General features: G+C 40.8%; 1 long non-coding RNA gene across 1 annotated transcript; it reads left to right on the forward strand.

Annotated features, from left to right (window-relative positions):
* Positions 1–9,829: 9,829 nt before the first annotated feature.
* On the forward strand, positions 9,830–12,568 carry LOC123082876 (uncharacterized). The gene is made up of 2 exons (XR_006439140.1): positions 9,830–10,321; positions 12,125–12,568. It is a non-coding gene; the product is annotated as an uncharacterized lncRNA (long non-coding RNA).
* The last annotated feature ends 1,010 nt before the right edge of the window (positions 12,569–13,578 follow it).

Consider the following 13,578-nt stretch of genomic DNA (forward strand, 5'->3'; position numbering starts at 1 on the left):
CAACATAACAAGGACTTGTGACAGATAGGGATGTAATCTCTGTACCTGTCGTGGTACCAGTGACAGGGGCTATCTTCATGTTGAGTAATTGCTGGGCAGTTGATGCTAGAAAGAATTCCTTGTTTAACACTGTATTAAATTTCGTTTCCCTATTTGACACCGGATTTTTTTTCTTTTCTATATAACACTAAGTCTAAGTTTCATGCCTTTTATAACACTTCTGTCCATTTTTTATCTAATGATGTTAACTTGCATGTAAAAAGCCACTTTTGCCCTTCATGTAATATGAACCCGCCATCCCGCAGAAGTCGCCTTCTGCCCGATCCATCTCCACAGGTCCCATCCTCTCCTTCTCCCCATTCAGATTCTTTTTGTGATGTACTGGACTGGTTTTTATTATGTATATGGGAATATACATATTACTCGTCCAATAATAAATTTGTTTCTAGTGGTCCACAACACCCAAGACATAGCAGAAAACCTGAACCTGAACATGCGCCTCTTCTGACCAGAGAGGGAGTTAGAGGAGGACCGTAGTTCCAAGAAGGAAGAAGGGGACCACTTAAGAGCCAGCCATGATCTAATACAGCTCCATGGGAGTTTAGCCAAATGATAGTCGAAGACGACTACGTTTTTTTACCGGAGCCGGGATGTACCGGTGCTTGATCCACCGTTGATGCATGTGGTCAAGATTGATGCCATCTGACACAGTATAAACATGCACACTCTTATACCCGCTGAATACAACTGACAAGTACTGACGTAGACCCATGTGTGCAGCTTTTTGCATGGTAGGCAGTGTGTGAAGATTACATCTAGTCTAAAGTATTCTCTTTCTCCCCATGCAGAAGACTTATATTTACTTTCTTACTAAAACTTTGGATGATAAATATCTTTAGAACCATAACCCCGTTTTTAATTTTTTTAATATATTATAATTCCTAGCGAGAAGATCTTCAGAACAAGATCAATCAAGGATACGTTTGAACTAGTTTAAATTTTAATGTTTCACTCAGTTCAAAAGAATATAATTTCACTCATTTCAAAATAAGTATTTCACTAATTTGAAAAGGCACGTTTCACTCCTTTGAGAAAAACTATTTTCATGTGTTTAAAAAAAGTTTCACTCATTAAAAAATGACCTGGTTCACGTGTATATGTTTACTCAAAAAATAGTTTCCACTCATTTCAATAATTAGTTATCTTTCAGTTGCATTCAAAATCCAATTTCACTTAGTATGAAAAACTGATTTTATTATAATTTCAATATGTTGAGTGAAATAACTTTCATATGTTGACAAATATAAGCTTTACATTTAGTAAATAACCAGTTTTGCATGTTTTCACACACCGGAATAACCAAACTTGACAAACACATTGAAATAAGTTTCATGAAAAAGAATCCACTCATTTTACAAAACGGATTTCACTCCTTTGAGTAAACATATTTCACTCAAATTTTAACCATATTTCACTCATTTGAAACAACCAATTTCGCTTGTTTCAAATGATTTCACTCATTTCACAAAATATATTTCACTAAGTTCAATGAAAAGTTACGTTTCAATTACCCAAAAAATCGAATTTCACTATGTTCCAAAAAATGATTTCCTAAAATTCAAATAATTTTGAAATATGTTTCATAAGTTTAAAAACATATTGTTTCATATATTTGAAATATTCAATTTCATGCTTTGGAAAAATCATTAAGATTATAATTTCACACATTAAAAATTATAATTGAACTCAAAAACAAACTTCACTCACTTCATTCATTTAAGAATATAATTTCACTCATTCCAACAATTGGTTTCGATCATTAAGAGACCGTTTTCGCCTGCTTTAGAAGAAAAAATATTTCAAAAACCAATTTCAATTTGAAAAAAGCACTCATTTCATTAAACAAATTTCACTCACTATATTTTTTTTGGAATAATCAAAATTTTGTGTCTTTGAAATAACAAGTATAAAAATTCTAAATAATAAGGTTCATGCATTTCACATCGAAATATGTGTCATGTGTATCAAAAATAGATTTCACTTAATTCACTTGTGAAATGGCGGATATCTCACTTTCCAAACGAGTGAAATACATCAATCTCGTTTCAAAAAATATATCCAATATTGGTCTTGTTTTAAAGGTCTTGTTGGCAGAATTTCATATATGTATAAAATTTGAAAAATAGTGATTCGGTTAAAAAGTGATATATCATCTAAATTTTCAAAGCCAAATAGAATGAACAGGTGGGGATCAATCACATGCCGCATGCTACTCTTTGTCTCTCCTTCTGACAAAAAGTGATATTGTGGGGCATAGACAAGACAAGCTGACTTGACATAATGAGAGAGATACAAAGAGAAGCCTGAGGGAATACATGTCAAAAAAACACGTACACACTCATCTAAAAGCAAATGAGTGGTGGATGCTCCACCGGTACCTCCCTCCACCGGTAAAAAGAGGTTTGCGTAGTCGAAGAACACATGGTTGGTGTCCTTCCTAGCCCCAAAAGTTTACAAAAGTCGGTCCTAGGACCATTACACTTGCGAATCTGATACGTCGTGGGAACGCGACCACAAATGGCCTGCCACATGAAGATTTTGATCTTAAAGGGAATTCTAGCACGCCAAACATCCTTGAATCTCAGGGCAGGAGAAACTCCAATCAATCTGGAATTGAGTGATTTCACGGAAAAGCGGCCCGAGGCTGAGTGATTAGGCTCACTCCAACATTCCACGGCATGATAGTGCGACCAAATTCAACACTTTTAGTATATTTTTTGTGTTGCGCTTGAGCTCAACTCTTCGTGGTTGAAGACATTAATGGTTCATTGTCATTTGGAAGAGAATCAACATCTCCTCCTGCAACTCAATAATGTTAATTTAGCATAAAAAATAAGAATGTTATTTTAAGCTTTACTTGGTGAGTCATCTAGTGGTACCATTATTAATTTAAATGTTCACACACACACACACACACACACACAGAGAGAGAGAGAGAGAGAGAGAGAGAGAGAGAGAGAGAGATACTCAAGACACAACCCTGTGATTTGTAGTGAACAGAACCGATAATCTTGAAAGGAATATAAAATATCCTAAAAGAACATGTATAAGACATGAAAATAGACCACTTCATCGAGCTAAACCGCCGGCCCATCAGTAATCAAAATCGCCACTCCCCTAAGGTCTAATGAAATTGAACATGAACATCTTAGAATAGCCTTGCTTCATTGGTCTAGCCAACTTGAAGCAAACATATATGTGAATGGGATATACAATGTCTGCATGGCTCAATGTTTCATGGATGTCTAATTTTTCCAGGAGCAACACAAATAACTTCAGCACAAACTGGCTACGGATATTTAACAAACATGGGTAAAACTTGAAGACTAATAACTAGCTTCAGTAGACGAAATCAATTCAGATGCTTCGGTATTATTGTTTGACGAAGGAAAACAATCCTCAAAAGGAACCCCGTTGCATGTGCAAGGCTACGAGGAGGATGGGGCATGGCCAGGGACAGAGGAGCGGCAGGACCGTTGATCATGACCTCTTAAGGACTAGTCAAAGCCAACGGAGGGCTATGGCTCACGTGTCATCGGAAAAAAATCCAATACGACCAGGTCTTTCCTCTTAACAAGTGAGACCCAGCCACAACACCAATCTAAGAGCAATGTAGTCTTCTTCTTTCTTATATTATCACACATCCATAGTCCAATAGGATCAAGGCGATGTTGAGTGCAAAAGTGCATGAGTAGGAACACATGCACCATAGCCGAAGAGAAGCTCGGAACACATGCACCATAGCTAGGCGTACCACATCCATGTTGCAACAATGTCCTCGACTAGCAGAGACTGATAGAATCCTCATTCTCATAGTTCGCAGCAGGACTCAATGCAAAAAACAATGTGTGACAGGTGTGGCCATCTTCAAAAGAGCACGAGTATTACCGTCCATGGCAGCGGACACATCGTATCTGTTTGATGATTAACTGGTTGCCGTTTTGGCTAACACCTATCAGGTGGGCAAGTGTCATATCAGGGCTGAATGATTTCTAAAAGCGTGATTGATTTCTGTAGATCTGGCACTGGTTTTGACGATAGAACTGCAGTAAGAAAATTGGGAAAGAAGAGATTTCTATGCTTTGAGATCTATGTGGTCCCGTGGCATCTTTTGGAAAAAATCTCTCTTGATAAGAGGAACAACCTGATCGTATACGATTTTTTGTCCATGCCACTGGAGCACGAGGGCTCACGGTCGATAGTGTTAGACTTAATCCAGTAGGATAGATTGGATCTTATGCCTAGAATTCAGATCACCTAATTGCATATGAACAAAGAGGGGTTGAGTCATCTTACCACCAATGGAAGAAGCCATTGGTGTAGGCGATGCGAAGTCCCGTGATTGCTCGATGCAGGCGTGATGCAGGGTTTGGGTAGACGTTCGCAGCGGATAGCGGCGTCCCTCCAGGTGCCACCGGCACTGCCCTGGCACAGGGGCAGAGGTAGGATATGATCTTCCCGTCATGCAGCGCTCCCCCAGATCGGTTAGGGTTTTGGGATGTGGGGAGCAGGAGTAAACCTTACGAGAACTCGTCTAGCGCAGGTGTCGGCTGCTCCCCCATTTTTTTATGTGCGCTGGCGACAGGAGACCAAAACCATAGTTGGTTAGGGTGCCTCCGATCAGGGTAAGTTGAGATCGAGGGGTACGAACGTTGGTTCGTGACTTCCCTGTTTCTCTCTTTAACATAACTTATTTCTAGTCTTTTATTTTCGTGTTGGCCCATTGTGCCTCTAGATCAATACCAACATCCTCCCCCTTGATCGATAGGCTCAATGACTTTTGTCCATTCTCCATAGGAATAATATACCAGAGTAAGGTGTTACAACAACCGATGAAAAGCCATTGGACCTCAATACTCATAGCACGCATCCTATTTCAAAGTGGAACACATTTTACTTATTGGGAGTGGTTTATATTAGTGGTCCCATAATTCCAGAATCAAGAGGCTTCCAATAATCCCATGCCGGCTACATGATCACGAAATATATTGGGTGGTAAGCCTTTAGTAAGCGGATCCGCAAGCATACGTGTCGTACTGATATGCTAAACATTAATAGTTTGATCCTGGATTCTATGTTGAATAACACGGTACTTTAGGTCAATGTGTCTGGCAGCAGCACTTGACTTGTTGTTATTTGCATAGAAAACTGCGGGTTCATTATCGCAGTACAATGTCAGGTTTGGAAATTCTGTCAACCACTTTACGTCCGGGAAGGAAATTCTTTACGAATATAGCCTGCCCAGTGGCCTCAAAATATGCTAGATATTCTGCTATCATCGTAGATGAGGCAACTATCTTTTGCTTGGAGCTTCTCCAGGATATGGCTCCTCCAGCGAGTGTGAATATATAACCTGACGTGGATTTCATACTATCCACACACCCCGCAAGATCAGAGTCTGAATAACCAATAACTTCCAAGTTATCGGACTTTCTATACGTAAGCATGAAATCTTTAGTACCTTGCATATAACGCAAGACTTTCTTTGTAGCCTTCCAGTGGTCCAGTCCTGGATTAGATTGAAATCTGCCAAGCATCCCGGTTACAAAAGCTAAGTCAGCGCACGTACATACTTGAGCATACATGATGCTTCCGACAGCTAAAGCATAAGGAACCGTCTTCATCTGATCAGTTTCATTTTGGTTCCTCAGACATTGGAATGTCCCAAACTTATCACCATTAACTATTGGGGCAGGTGAGGAAGAGCACTTATGCATATTGAATTTCTTTAGTTCTCTCTCAAAGTATGCCTTTTGTGATAGTCCTAATGTTCCTTTGGACCTATCTCGACGAATCTCGATGCCAAGGACATATGAGGCTTCACCGAGATCCTTCATGTCAAATTTTGAGGACAAAAATCTCTTGGTCTCATGCAGCATATCTTTATCGCTGCAAGACAATAGAATATCATCCACATATAGGATTAAAAATGTGAACCTACTGCCTTTAAATTTAGCATATATGCAGTTGTCCACTTCATTCTCTTTAAAACCAAAAGTTTTAATAATCTCGTCGAACTTGAGGTACCACTGCCTTGAACCTTGCTTCAAGCCATATATGGATTTCTTTAAACGACATGCCATATGTTCTTTTCCTTCCATGACAAAACCTTCAGGTTGAGTCATGTAAACTTCTTCTTTTAAGTCACCATTCAAAAACGCCGTCTTGACATCCATTTGATGTAGGTCCAAAACATAATGAGCTACAAGTGCCATGGCAATTCTAAAAGAATCTTTGGATGACACAGGCGAGAAGGTCTCCTTATAATCGATTCCTTCTCTCTGTGTAAAACCCTTTGCTACAAGTCTCGCTTTGAACCTTTCGACGTTCCCTTTGGAATCATATTTTATTTTGTAGACCCACTTGCAGCCTACCCTTTTGGCTCCATCAGGAACTTCTACTAAGTCCCAAACATTATTCGAGCTCATAGATTTCAATTCGTCTTCCATGGCTACCAACCATTTGGACGAGTCTTCACTTTTAGTGGCTTCTTTATATGAAGTCAGATCTTGTGCCTTCCCTGTGTCATTTTCATCCTCAAACATGAAAGTGACATAATCGCTAGAGATGGCCTTTTTCTTTTTCCGTTGTGATCTTCTCGTAGGCTCATTAGTATGTGCATTTTCTCCTGCCCGAGAAGGTTGAGGATTAACATTGGGTTGAGGCTCATCATTTGGCGGAGGATCCTCATCATGCTGAGGATCTTCATTATGCTGAGGCTCCTCATCGGATTGAGGATCCACTTCAGGTTCGGGATCACCAGTAGGTGTCTCGCGCATATTAGGCATAGGGATAAAGTTCTGTTGGATAGTCTGGGATGGAACGTACACCCGCTTCTCCTGAAGATCAATCACCCTAACCTCACTGACTTCATTATGCTCAAAAAATACCGCTTGCCTGGTTTCCACAAACTTGGTGGTATGACCTAGGCAATAAAAGCGATATCCTTTTCCTCTATGAGGGTACCCAATGAAAAAACAACTAACTGTCTTTGGATCCAATTTCTTAATATGTGGATTGAATACTTTAGCTTCAGCCGGGCAGCCCCACACTCACAAGTAATTCAACCTCGGTTTCTTTCCCGCCCACATCTCGTAAGGTGTGCTCGGTGCTGACTTAGTTGGAGCAAGATTTAGGATGTGTGCAGCTGTTTACAATGCCTCCAACCCAAGGCTTACTGGTAAGTTCGCATGACTAAGCATGCTACATACCATGTCCATAAGAGTGCGGTTGCGACGCTCAGCTATGCCATTTTGCTGAGGTTCACCAGGCATGGAATATTGGGCAATTATTCCATTTTCAACAAGATATTTTGCGAATGGTCCTGGAATTTGCCCATAAGGAGAATGCCTGCCATAATATTCTCCCCCGCGATCAGACCGTACTACTTTGATCTTTAGGTTGAGTTCATTTTCAACCTCGGCTTTATAAATCTTAAATTTGTCCAAAGCCTTGGATTGATCATGTATGGGGTAAATGTAGCCATAGCAAGAGAAATCATCTGTGAAGGTAATGAAGGAATCAAAACCATCCATAGACTTTACGTTAAAAGGTCCGCATATGTCAGTATGAATAAGTTCAAGGACCGATGTGGCTCTTACTGCTCCTTTCTTAATTGTTTTCACATATTTTCCCTTAATACAGTCAATACAATCGCACGCATCTGAGAAATCTAGCGGATGAAGTATTTCTTCTTTAATCAATCGTTCCATTCTCCCCCTCGAAATGTGACCCAAGCGACGATGCCACAATTTCAAAGAAGGATTGATACTTCTTCCATTTTATGAGTGCGTTCATTCATATTCATTTCGCAGAGATTCACACACATAGGATAACCGGAAAGATTTAACATATAAAGTTTGCCTCGTCGAACGGCAAGACCAACATCCTTATTACAATACTTTAAAAAACAATGTTTCTCCCTGAAGGTACAATGAAATCCAAAATAATCTAAACATGAAACTGTAATGAAATTCCTACTCAAAGTAGGCACATAAAGAACATCCTTGAGCTGAAGTAGGAAACCAGTGTACAACTTCAAGGTGAGGGAGCCCACGGCTTCAACTTCAACCTCCTTCCCATTCGCAACATTAAGTCTTCTTGTACTCTTTAGGGTGTGGCTTATATGGAATCCCTGCAAAGAATTCGCGACATGAACGGTCGCACCTGAGTCAATCCACCATGTAGATTCAGAAAAATCAACATATAGAGATTCATCTACAAGAGTGATCTCATCCTTACCCCTTTTATTCAGCCACTTAAGAAAACCTGGACAGTCCGCCTTGACATGATTTGGCAGCTTGCAAAAATTGCAAAGTCTTTCTCCAGCGGCATTTGTAAGATTAACTGAAGTAGCCGTTGGAGGAGCGGAACGTGAACAACTTGCCTCGTTGCATTGCTTAGGCTTTTGAGGAATCTTTTTGAAAAACTGCTTTTTGTTCGGCACATTATTGTCATGAGCATGGTTCTCATGCTTCCTTTTCCCAAAACTAACATGGAAAGCTTGATCTTTCTATTCACTCTTAATTCTCCCTTCCTCCTGAATGCAATGTGCAATGAGTTCAGGTAGTTTCCATTTGATTTCAAGAGAATTATAGTTTATCTTGAATAGATTGAACTGTGAGGGTAGTGACCTAAAAACTAGGAGCACAAGAAGCTCTTCACTCAAGTCAAACTTCATGGTTTTAAGCTTTGCCGCGGCATTGCTCATGCTCAAAATATGCTCCCTCACATTTCCATTTCCTTCATATTTTGCAAGCAGCTTGTGTAAAAGCTCATCTGCATACACTTTCTCTGAGCCTTTTAATTGTTCTTCCACCAATTTCAAATATTTGGCAGCACTTTCATTAGGGGGAATAGCCCCTTTAATCTCAGTGGAGATGGAGAAGTTAATAATTAGGAGTGCCATTCTATTGGACCTCTCCACTTCTCAACTTTAGTGTCGTGGGCTTTCTTAAGCTTAGCATACCCAGTGGCATCCTTTTTAGGTTCCACTGGTTTACTTTTCATTAGTGCAAGGTCAACCTCATGCCAACCCAAATGCAAAAGCGACGAGTCCTTCCAAGTTTGGAAGTTGTTTCCCGAGAGTGGTTTGATATTCTAGAGACCACGAGGACCGGAAGCTGTCATGATTTCAAAATTTCATAAGCAAAGGAAAAGAACACCATAGTTAAATTAAACTGCACAAAAATTAACCTACGTTGGTTTGATCAATTTTCATGCAAAAAGTTAACTCCAAAATTATATCACTGTTGGGTAGAAAATATTAAGGAATTAATGGGGTGATTCAAATGTAAAACAACGTTGGTCTGTATTACAAAAATGATCACATTAATCTCGTGTGTAATATCAGTTTTTCCAACAAAAATTTAATAATACATCATTTATTGATATTACCATGAGATGAACATTAATATGCCATAAAATGACACAAACATTAATTCATAAAGGTTTTCTAAATAAAATTTCTCGTTGGTTCCATTCTATTAAGAAAACTAAAATAATTTTCAGCATCATTTTTCTGGCATATATATATAACAGTGCAGAACATTTTGAGGATAATCATACTACGTAAAATACACTGAATAAACAGAAAATACACAGAAACTTTAATTTTAGCCCATCAAACCATGACAGCCCGTTAAGTTTCTAGCCCAGCACACGAAAACATAAAAAAACACCTTTTATGCGGGCTAAGACAACTTGGGCCGAAGCCCAGGTGCTAAAGAGACCCGTATAATGCCCGGAGGCCTGCCCTGAGCCACCCGTCGCTCTCAGCCGTCCGATCGATCCGACGGCGGCGTTCGTTCCGCTCGGAACAAAACTGGCCAGGGTCAAACCCTAGCCCTCATTTCCCCATCTCCTCCCGATTTCTCCGCTCCAGTGAGTGACCACGCGACCACGCGACGGCGCCCGCATTGGTAGCTGAAGGCAGGCCGGCCATGGTTGCGCGGTGGCAGCCCTCACCGGATGAGCGTGTAGTGGACCAAGTCCGGCGCGCTCTTCCGTCGAGGGTGGCTGCCGGCGACGCGCACATGGCCCTATTAAGCGGTGGGAGGTCCATTTCTCCGGTGGTTGCCGGCGTGATACTTCGAAGCCAATGACAGCGTGCAAGGCGCAGAGGCCAGGCGACGCATGCGTCCATTTGTGCAGCAGCGGCGGCTGCATCCTTCCGCACGCCGCCCCGAGAGACGGCGGCGTTCCAGCCATGGCATGCACGCACGGTGGCGGCCGTGCGGCCCCGAACACTGGCATCATTTAAGTGAGCCCAACATCTCTTCTTTTCTTAAACTTCATGCATTAGGGTTCTGATTTGGGATTTCATAAATGGGGAAAAGATTATAGGGTTCCAGAATTGGGGATTCTCTAGGGTTTGGCGGAATTGGTATGTTGGTTTGTTTTCTTTAATTTCGCCGATTCATCACGTTCTAATGGCACCAATAGGAGCTTAAATCAGTGCTAATCAACATATCTTAATGAGGAAGTGTGGAAGAATTAAACTAACAGAACATGATTGGTCATAATCATTGGATAATTAGCACTGACCCATGGCCAATTATACTTTAAGCAAAACCTCTTAACCCAAGAGATTAATCTTGACTTCAACAGAGGGCAATTTGAAAAAACATTAATCATTAACCTTTAACAGTGATGATCTGGACTTACTTAAGCACACTAACATAAACAAAACATCATTAGGGATCTAATCTAGGCATATTATGGCTCAAGATACCATTGTTAGACTTAATCCAGTAGGATAGATTGGATCTTATGCCTAGAATGCAGATCGCCTAATTGCATGAGAACAGAGGGGTTGAGTGATCTTACCACCAATGGAAGAAGCCATTGGTGTAGGCGATGCGAAGTCCCGTGCCTGCTCGATGCAGGCGTGATGCAGGCTTGGGGTAGACGTTAGCAGCGGGTAGCGGCGTCCCTCCGGGCGCCACCGGCACTGCCCTGGAACAAGGGCAGAGGTAGGAGATGATCTTCCCGTTGTGCAGCGCTCCCCCAGATCGGTTAGGGTTTTGGGATGTGGGGAGCAGGAGTAAACCTTACGAGAACTCGTCTAGCGTAGGTGTCGGCTGCTCCCCCATCTTTTTATGTGCGCTGGCGACAGGGGACCAAAACCATAGTTGGTTAGGGTGCCCCCGATCAGGGCGCGTTAGTTGAGATCGAGGGGACGAACGTTGGTTCCTGACTACCCTGTTTCTCTTTTTAACGTAACTTATTTCTAGTCGTTTATTTTCGTTTTGGCCCATTGGGCCTCTAGGTCAATACCAACAGATAGAGGGCAAGTCAACATCGCGCCACAATGTTTCTCTCTTTAATGTAACTTATTTCTAGTCGTTTATTTTCGTTTTGGCCCATTGGGCCTCTAGATCAATACCATCAGATAGAGGGCAAGTCAACATCGCGCCACAATGTGGAAGACGAAGGGATCAAACCTTCCTGATGGTGGATAAGAGAAGAGGAGGGTTATCTGCAATACCAGATTTGAGTTGTTGACTATGATCCCACCTGTGATCTCAGTCATTATGTTCCTTACCGAACTGGTGGGGACTTTCCAAGTTTCCATTGGTTGTTGGTTTTCACGAGATACTTCACCTGGAATCAATGTAGTAGCTGGTATGTGGGTCCATATATATTGTGCATGTGGGTCTTCTCCCGACAAGAATCGGGGTCTGTTGGGCAACACACACTATTGTAGCTATCATATCAATTGGTCATTGATGGGAAAGGCCAACGGTAGTAGTATAAATCTGGATGAGACGGGACGGAGAGAGTATGCAATAGATTAGTAGTGGGGAATAGGAGACACCGGGAATAAGAGCATGGGTCTTGTTTCACTTCATAGGTCTCTGATGTATCCCTAGGACTAGGGATAGTTTTAGATTTGAATCCAAACACACAATGCACGTTAGGCTTCATTGGCAGTAGGTGCGGTAGGTGAATTTGAAGGGAACAAACTCCTCCGCATGTTGCGTTGAAGAATGTAGTCACGTAATTAATTAACGTGCATGTAACTTTTCATATACTAGCTGTTATGTCGCTGACTCCCAAAAAGCCCGGCTCAAATTAATCTCTGCAGACCGAAGCAAATTTCAAGGGGTGCGCTGATGAGATCAGGCCCCGTGGCCGCGCTTGTATCATGGTGGCAACTCCACAACAGTAGAAGCTAGTTAGAAATATGCCATGCTTGCTTACTGAGCAGGTGGCTGAGCAGTGGACCTCGGCAGTCGTGGGCAACCACCATGACGAAACTATACCAGATTGAATTATAGTTGTATCAAATGGCCAGTAGGACCAAGTATTGTAGGTCATGCGATTCGGCGTTAGATTTGTAAAAATTTAAGCTACCACCGTCCTCTGCTCATGTTGAATGGTATATTTTTGTTATTCTGCTTTTTTTTTATTTCTACTTTGTTTTTCTGAATCCGGGAAATTAAAGAGACATCCAAGATCCATTGAGTCTCTCTTTCGATAGATGTCACATGTGACTTTAATCTTATGTTTTTCTTTTGGTTGACATTTATATAATTAAGAATAGATGGTTATGTCCATATAAATGTAAACACCATGAACGAGCCCAATGGTGATAGTGAAGAAATAAATGATTCCATACAGTAGAAAAAATCCTTGTAAACCAATAAGAAATGATAAACAGTTCTATGAACTAAAAATATATGATAACAAATTCTTGCTTTTGTATTTTGATAATATTGTTGTTTTTCCACACTATTAACACATAATTTATCCTGATCATCAGCCACTTATGAGATTCAATAAACTGGTTTGCTCATTTTCTTGTTTATATCTTCCCGCAGCTAGTTAAATGTTTTGTCAGGTGACATGTTTACTAGAAAAGAAGCAAGATCACCTGAACGTTGGAGTAATTTAGCAACAGTTCGCTTGTGACCATGTTTTCAAGCTGGCCCCAAGGCTATGAACTGGAGCTGCAACCTGCATATATCGTACAAATCGGAATTAAAATTAATTAGATTGACATAAAAACACTACAAAATCCTACATAACTAGATACGTAATCCACACACTAGCATATTTCTTGAAAACAATATAGTCAAGCTTCTGAGAGAATTTATTCCAAATAATACATTTCTACCTATGTGGGGCAATGATCCACCTAGCATTCCATTATATGGATTTCATATGGAAACCTTTTCATATTGTGTGCTTGCCTCGTTTCTTCTTATTTACACATATAAATCCAGATCAATCCCCCTTCTCTCTGTCCACATCAAACGCATGGAGGAAGATCATATCCATAATTGTCTACATTGACATGCTTATCTATTTGTACATGCTTCTCATTTACTGTTCTAATCGTAACACCCAAAGTGTTGGTCATACCAGTTAAATCTTCTACAGGAAAAACGTAAAATGGTTAGGGTTCATAAAAATAAAATCGAGGCACGGATAAACTGATTCTAGTTTGAGCATATGCTCACAACAATAAATGGGTAACATATACTATCAAAAAAGTGTGTGTGTCGCACGCGC

This window comes from Triticum aestivum, chromosome 4A (genome assembly GCF_018294505.1).
Source record: "Triticum aestivum cultivar Chinese Spring chromosome 4A, IWGSC CS RefSeq v2.1, whole genome shotgun sequence".
In the NCBI taxonomy this organism is placed as follows: Eukaryota; Viridiplantae; Streptophyta; class Magnoliopsida; order Poales; family Poaceae; genus Triticum; species Triticum aestivum.